At 39.0% G+C, this 8,299-nt stretch overlaps 1 long non-coding RNA gene across 1 annotated transcript in view; it reads left to right on the forward strand.

Moving 5' to 3' along the window:
- LOC121674101 overlaps positions 1 to 3,009 on the forward strand; it is a 42,803-nt gene extending 39,794 nt beyond the window's left edge. Inside the window, exon 3 of the long non-coding RNA XR_006019450.1 lies at positions 1,577 to 3,009. This is a non-coding gene — a long non-coding RNA (uncharacterized LOC121674101). The remainder of the gene's footprint in view (positions 1 to 1,576) is intronic.
- Positions 3,010 to 8,299: the final 5,290 nt, after the last annotated feature.

An 8,299-nucleotide genomic window follows, 5' to 3' on the forward strand; every position in this document is an offset into this window, starting at 1 on the left:
ATGGGGCTTTGAGCAAGCTGGTCTAGTGGGGGGTGTCCCTGCCCATGTAAGGGGAGTAGGAAATAGATAATCTTTAAGGCTCCTTCCAGCCCAAACCATTTGATGATTCTACAATACTGTCCCTGCTGTAAGTTGTTCTAATTAACTGTTATGGCTAATCTAACATTTGTGCTATGTCTGGTTGCATGGGCATTGCTGAGTCTGGCATAGTGCATGAAATCCCTCATTCCACAGAATATTTGAAAGAAACAACACAGAAGAACCAGAAATTCTGCACTCTAATAATAAAAAAGTGAAGCAGACCTAGGAAGAAAAAAATCAATTTCCTTCTTGTATTTCAACATTCTGGAATTTACTTCTTCATCTCATCCAGTTGCCCAAAATTCCGCCAAAAAACTTTTTCCTGCATGAATGTAGACATCCATCTTTCTTCTGGTTTTCTCTTTTTTTTTTCCTAATCAGAATTAAAAAGAGAGACCTCAAAAAACTTCTAGCCAAAAAAAATTAAAATTCCTTTGTTTCAATGAAATTACTTTGCTCTGATGAAGCAATGTTTTTTGGATGAAAGTATTTTCTGTTATCATGTTCCTATAAATTCCGTTTAAAAATATATATAATCATGAGAAACTCAAAGTGAAGTAGAAAGTTCAAATGATATCATCATCAGTGTCCTCTTAGAGAAAACCTATCCTAGCTGTCACATACCTGAAACTTTCAGCTTGTTTTTTGTGCTGAAACAGTACAAAGCAATGAATTTTTTATAACTTCAAATCTTTGTTACTGCTGATTTACTAAAGATTTACATGGCACTGCTTTATTTCACTCTCCAGAGGCTTTGCATCTATGTATCTATGTCTGCTGATGCATATGTGCCTGTATGACTGAAATGAGATTTGCTTGACTTTATGAACTACATGCCAGACCACATCTGAAGAACTACTGAGCTTGCAAAGTGCTGTACCACACTCCTCCTTCTATTCTCTCTCACTCTCTCTCTCTCAGTGCTGATAGTTCTGGCCCTTCAATATTTTTAACCATTTCATGACTAAAAGTTCAGAGAACAAAAGGGATTCTCTTTATGTGTGAGTAGGGTATGCTCTGTGACTGGAGTTTATTTGCTGGATGCCAAAGCAGGACTATGTACCTTTCTCAACTGAGTAAGTTACATGATATGGTCAACATTTCAGAAATGTTCAGACTGAGACTCAGGCCTGCAAAAATTCTCAGAACTGGGAAATAGAAACATTTGGAAAATCTGATTACGCACTAAGTCAGAACAGAAGTTTTTTGGATGCTTAGAGTGCTTGAAAAAACCTATCCTTTTAACATTGCTTAAATGAGTTCCTGCAAAATATGGCCTTAACTGAATGTGTTGAGAAATTTGAATTATGACCCTGCATACTCTTTTCCTACACCTCAGACACATTTCTGCTGTCATTAGTGTTGCTGTCAGTTAGTTAGCTTTAGGCTTTAGTTAGCATGATTAAAATTAGGATGTTCTTATTTTGGAATTTTTGGAAGTATTTTTCCTGATATTTCATATAAGTAGTAAGAGGGTTTTTTTTTTTTTTTCCAGATTTGCACAATCCTTGCCAGTTGGTCTTTGCACTGCAGGTCCAGGATAGCATCCTGATTTTCTGAGTATGTCATCTGGCAATGCTGGTTGATGTCTTTGCATGAATCTAAGGAAAGAATGTGCTTTTTAAAAGGAAGACTTTGACTCTGTCAGAAGTAGGCTGTGTGCTAAAGATTTGTTACTCCATAACAAAAGGCAGCCACTGATTTGCAGACACAGCTCACACTGATGTCAACGAAAGCTACACATAGAGTTCAAGTGTGCAAAGGGGCCCTTTGCCTCTAATTCATCTCAGGGCTTGCCTTATTTCATTACACAGCTTTGAGCTGAATGAGATCGGGACATATTTTTAAAGATGTTGGCTGCAGATCCACACCGATGAGAAGTGAGAAAATCCTTGCAGTTCCACGGACAAGTCGAAAACCTGCCTGAACAAACTGCCAGTTCAACTGTTCTTAAAGCAGCCACAGACCAGGGAATTTGTGCACACAACTGAGTGTCAAATACTCTCCTGGTGTGTTTTGGCGTAATTTCTTTTGCTTCAGTGGAGGCATGATGGTTTTCATCAGCTAAAGATCTGGTTTTAAAGTACACATATATATTTTGAAGCTCCATCCTCAAAGTTCACAAGCTTGGGTTTTGTTTGGGTTTTTTTCTGTTCTCTCTGGGGTAGTTTCACTGAGCTGTTCCTATATTGTTTTATTTTTTCTTGAAGAATCTAGACACAATAAAAACTGTAGGGCTGGTCAAGGAATGCTATGTTAAAGTGTAACTTCAGAAGAAAAGTAGCACAATTCTACACTGCCCAGTACAAACAAAGGGTTTTTTTTTTTTAAATAGCCTCTTTACATACTAAAAAAATCATTACCTTTTCTGCCCCTAATTTTTTTCTCTATAGCCTTTCTTACACTGATACTCTGTGTGTTGCAGACTGATAAACAGCAGTCACTGACTCTATTGCAGTTAAACCATAGAAGGAAAACTAGAATGGTCCTGAAGCAGCCACATGGAAGGGAGAGGGGGAAAAAGGTAAGTCAGAGTGTTAACAACTCCCGAAGTCTTTACACACCAGGGTAGAACTTACTTTGAGTTTAAAATAATGCAAGTCTATGCCTCTACAGCAGTCAGAGAATCACAGCATTGTTAGGGTTGGAAGGGACCTCTGGAGATCATCCAGTTCAACCTCTCTGCCAAGGCAGGATCACCTGGAGCAAGTTACACAGGAATGTTTCCAGGTGGGTTTTGGATATCTCCAGAGAGGGAGACTCCACGACCTTCCTGGACAGCATGTTCCAGTGCTCTGCCACCATAGTCCCCTAGCTAGGCAGGAATAAGCAGGCTGTGCAGTAGATGACATGTTATTTCCTAAGCCAATGAAGCACTGTAGGTGGAGAGTTAGAAATTTGTCACTATATTTTGTTATTGTTATTTTGATCATCTGAGTCTCATACAGATTCTTGAGGAATTTCTGAAGGTGAATTTTTCACCACAGTCATGAGCTAGTCATATTAGCAGAGCTGACCAGATCTGAAGAGACACTTATCCATCATCTAACATTCAGAGAAGATTCATGACAGTTCTGAACTGTATCCAGTGTGGACACCACAAATCTGGCAGGGCTGCACCACTTAATTTCAGGGCTAGAGACATCACAGCCTCTTCACCACAAGGCTCTCTGCACATTAGTTGAGTGCTCAGCCAAGCCTCCTTCCCTGGAAGACTCTTGTCTCCTTTCTGTGAGCTACTTCTAGAATTCCCCTCAGCTTGTCTTTCTAAAATATGCAGTATAATCCTAAAAATGTTTTAGGTGTGTGACTTGTATTGTCTGGAAAGTTGGAGTATTCTCCACTGCCAAGACTGCACTGCTCACAAGCAGTGTGTTCGCACTCAAGATCCTTGCAGACCAGAGCGGTCACCATAATTGAAAACAGTATCTGTTCGGCATTCAGGCTGAGCTGAGAGTCTGTTTTCCATGTTCATCACTGCTAAATTAGTTATGCTGTTACTGAGTGGGGAATTAAGGCGTAGGTTTTCAAAGTCTCCAGCATTAAGTTACCAGTCGCTGTCCCAAACTGTCATTTTGGTTATGCAATTAAAGTTTCCCTGAGAGCGTTTAAACAGAAACCAGAGTGTACATTTCCACAAAGTGTTTCACATCCATTCTTTTTCATAGAAGGCTGAAGAAAAAATTAATTTTGATAAAATGTTAGGTCAGTGTTTCAGAATGTACTATGACAGAGAGCATGAGAGAATTTGTGGCCAGTATGCCCACCTAGACTAAAACCCAGCTGTACAGTGGAGTCTGAAATGATCGCCCATTGGCTTTGCAACTCCCAGTCTGTATATTTGCAGGATGAATTCTGTTGTGAGCAATTCCCTTTCAACTTTAATTTTCCCTGGCTGTTGCAAATGGGAGGATCATTCACCTCTTTGACATAAACTGTTATGTTTTTGTACATTTTTCAATAGCTGCCACAGAAATGGATGCATTCTAGCAGGAGGCAGAATTATTCAGCCACATATCTGTACTCCTTTCGCTCATACATTATACTACATTCTAATTTTATGTGATTGTCATTAATTTACTAACAAATTATTTTTCTTATTTCAGAGTCAGAGCAGAGATACAATTTTATAAGTATTGAAACCAGCCAGGCATCTTGAATATTTCCTTGACATATTTTGGTGTATTCCTAAGTTACTTTATCAGTCATTAAAGCTCAGCTTGCAGTACTTAACAATCTTGGCCTTGATCCTATAAGCATGCATATGCCTTGCTTTATGCATATAAGCCCTCTCATTGAAATCAATATTCATCCACATTACATTAAGTACACACATAAGTGTTTGCAGGATTGAGGCTGCCTTTTTTTTTTTTTCCCTGTATTCATACTATTTTCTGCCTGGTGTCTATTGTAGTCTTTTGAGTAAATGATTTGTAGGCTGAATAGGGCTCTTCAGATCACATTCCTCACTGAATGATACAATTCCTCATGTAGTGCCAGGACCCACTCAAGGCTTTTCAGTTCTGGAGGCAACATTAACTTCCAGTTCCCCAAAGAGCAAAATTGAATTTTGTGATAATGACACAAAATATTCAACAAGTGTGTACAGGGAGGTGTTGAGGGCTGAGGGAAGCCAGTAAGGACAAAGTGGATGAGGGTTCAGAAAGGCCAGAGGATGTTATAGAGAGCAGTGTGTGTGTATTGGAGTAGTCCATAAGATTTCAGTAGAGCTCTGTGTTTTCGAGGGAGCCAGAGAAGCCATGCAGATCTTGAGGGAGGAAGGGAGTGACAAAGAGAGGAAGTACTGCTGTTCGTGGTAGCTGTATATCTTGTTCCATCAAATAGATGTGGATCATCTATTTGCACAATAAGTTAAAAAAGCTTTCAGGGAGGCTTCCTCCTGGAGATGCAGAATCTAATGCTTTCATGGCCCTCCGTTCTTTTCTGAGGAAAAGAAAGCATTATTGATGAGAATGGATCTTGGAAAGTTTTATTACAAATGTTCTGTTTTAAATATTAGACCCTTCCAGAACAAATTACACTTTATTAATATTTTGTGTTAGGATCATTATGGATGACTTAAAATGTTGGATGGAATAGAGGACTTTATGCCTCTTACTAGATCTTGTTTGTCAGGCTATTTAATCTGTCATTTTTCAAGGGCTTTTGAGGTTTTTTCAAGAATGACTTGTCTCTTAATTCATTGCAATTATTAAAATTCTTCAATTTAAAAAAAAAAAAAATCCTATTTGTTTCCTGCCATTTGTGCTGGCTCTTTGTGTTCCATCTACCACAACTAAAAAAGGACCAGTCATATTCACTGCTGTTTGCAGTAAATTTATCTCTGAAGTTTGCGTGTACCACCACTGGAATTTTTGTCTTACAATGGTGATAAGACGGTTTTGTCTCTTATTTAACTTTGTGTAGCTACACTGAAAAGTAAAATATGGAAGCATTTTTTTGTTCTGATGTTGGAGTTATAAATATAAAACAGAAATGCTGTGTTTTACCTGAAAATGTTTCTGTAAATCTCAAGAGTTATGACATTTTATGGTTGTTCATCCACTTAGATCTTGTCTCATCATTCATTATTTTTCCACTTTTTTCATAGCATGGGAATTTTTTTAATAGATTAAGTTTTAATTTGGCTCTCCAGTTTATTAAGTACGTGACTAAAGATATCCATCAATTATGCCCTACTTCATCTGTACAAATTTCAATACCTTGGAATTTAAAAACTGAAAAACTGTGCCTGAAAAGTGTGTTCTTTTTCCACCTGCATCAGGTTTTTTAAAAGAAAAAAATTACTTCTCCCTAAAACTTTGTTTCTTTTAAACCCTAAGCCTGTGTGGCTACAAGGCTACTTTCCTAGACATGAAGGCATTAATCATATCTGACAGATTTTTCCCTTCTATAATAAGCAACATTTCTCATAATAAGACATAAAAATAGGACATGAATTAACATGACACACCACAGAAGATCAGTGAGTACAAACTCAGATTTAAATTTCCAAGTCTTTTGGGGCTATGTTAATTTTTTGCACCATTAAGTAGTTTCCAGTTTCAATCCCCATTTATTCTAGGCAAAACCACAACAGAAGCATACAATGCATTACAGCTTGCACTGGTGGAAGGTTCCAGCAGCTCAGCCTCTCTCTTGTCCTCCAGAGGGCAGTGGGTATTTCAGGCGCTCCTTCAGCCCCTGAATTACTGCCTCCAACATCTGGACTTTCCAGACATTCCCAACAATGGAGTACTGGGGGCGAGGAATTTCTGCTGGTTGAAAGTGGAATTTGGCTTCAATTAAAAAAATAAATAAATAAAAGAGAGGGGGATGCTGGGTTTATGAGTTATACACTCTTAATTTACAGGCTTGTATCATACTTATAACCACTAAATATCTGGAGTAAGCTCCAGCTCCAGGACTCTCTCTTTTCCACTGTCATGTAACCACCAATACTATTTTAGTTCAAGTGCAAATATATAGTATTAGAAGATTTTTTCAGATTTCCTTGGGAGATGAGACAGAACGGGGAGTGTAGTGGGAAAGTGTTCATTTCTCCTGTGTGGTGGCCTCCAAATGCATTATAAACTTTTATTGCCTTGGAAAGTGTTATGGAGTCAGACTGATTTGCATTTGATTTGATTGCAAAATATAGATAGATGGGAACTTCTAAGGAGAAGCTGTATTGGTCAGAAGATTCCATATGGTTGCAAGAAGCCTTCTCCCTGGTCTCAAGAAACCTGTTTTTGAGAGTAAATAACTGAATGAAAACAGATTTCTTGGAAAACTGTTGTAATTTAATGCATGTAAACAAAAGCTTATAATAGTCTCAGGCACACTGGGATTTCTGAAAGAATTACTTCAAACAAATATCAGTTTTTAATTGAGAGGCACCCAAGAGGGTGGTGATGGTATGGTCTTTTTCTCTTTTCCTTTTTTTTTTTTTTTTTAATTTTTCTTTCCTTTTTCCATCTGAAGTGGGAAATATGACAAGGTTCACAATGCTTTTATTTAAAATTCCTATCAGACTTTTCTAGCACTAAAACTTCCACAGGATATCACACAATCACACAAGAGTTGAGGCTAGAAAGAACTACTGGAGATTATCTAATCCAATCACCATTCAGAGCAGGGTCAACCAGAAAAAGTTTCCCAGGGCTGTGTCCAGTCAAATTTAGAGTATCTCCAAGAATGGAGACTCCTCATCCTTCCTTGGAAACTTGAAAATTCCAAGGAATGCCATTTGATTGCTTCCCATTTTCAGGAACATTTCCTCATCACCTTGACCTTTCAGATATATAAGAGAGTAGCCTCACAATGACATCTGCCAACACCCTCTGTTCTTGTGGCTGTATTCTAGTAAATCCCACAGACTTGTGTATGTCCAACTTGTTTAAATGTTTCCTAACCTGATCCTTTTTCACTGAGAGTAGGTCTTCTTTCCCTCTTCCCAAACTTTCTCACTGTTCTCAGGACTCTGGGATTCCTGAAGGCATATCTTATTCATAGAATCAGAGAATGGCTTGGGTTGAAAGGGACCTTAAAGATCATGAAGTTACTACACTCCTGCCGTGGGTGGATGCCATCCACTAGATCAGGTTGCCCAGGGCTCTATCCAGCCATTCCTTGAATGCTTTCAGGGATGGGGCACCCTCAACTTCTCTGGGCAACCTGTTCCACTGCCTCAACACTGTTTGAGTAAAGAATTTCTTCCTAGCACCTAAATCTCTGCTCTTTTAGCTTAAAATCATTCCCCCTTGTCCTATCTTTAAATATCCTTGTAAAATCTCTCTCCCTGTTTTTTATACACTCCTACACATACTGAATGGCCACAATAAGGTCTTGGAGGCTTCTCTTCTCCAGGCTGAACAACCCCAATTCTCTCAACCTGTCTTCATAGGAGAGGTGCTCCATCCCTCTGATCATCTTTGTGGTCCTCCTCTGGACTCCAACAGGTCCATGTCCTTCTTATGTTGTGGCCCCCAGAGCTGGAAGCAGCACTCCAATTGGGATCTCACCAGAGCAGAGTAGAGGGGCAAAATCCCCTCCCTCACCCTGCTGGTTGCTCTTCTTTTAATGCAGCCCAGGACACGGTAGGCTGCAAATGCACATTGCCTGGTCATGTCCAGGTTTTTATCTACCAACACTCCCATGTCCTTCTCTGCAGGGCTGACCTCAACGAGTTCTTCTGTACTCTTGTCTGGGATTGCAC

Source organism: Corvus kubaryi, unplaced genomic scaffold, assembly GCF_017639235.1.
Source record: "Corvus kubaryi isolate FWS band 111438036 unplaced genomic scaffold, C.kubaryi_AGA036_p1.0 66, whole genome shotgun sequence".
Taxonomy (NCBI): Eukaryota; Metazoa; Chordata; class Aves; order Passeriformes; family Corvidae; genus Corvus; species Corvus kubaryi.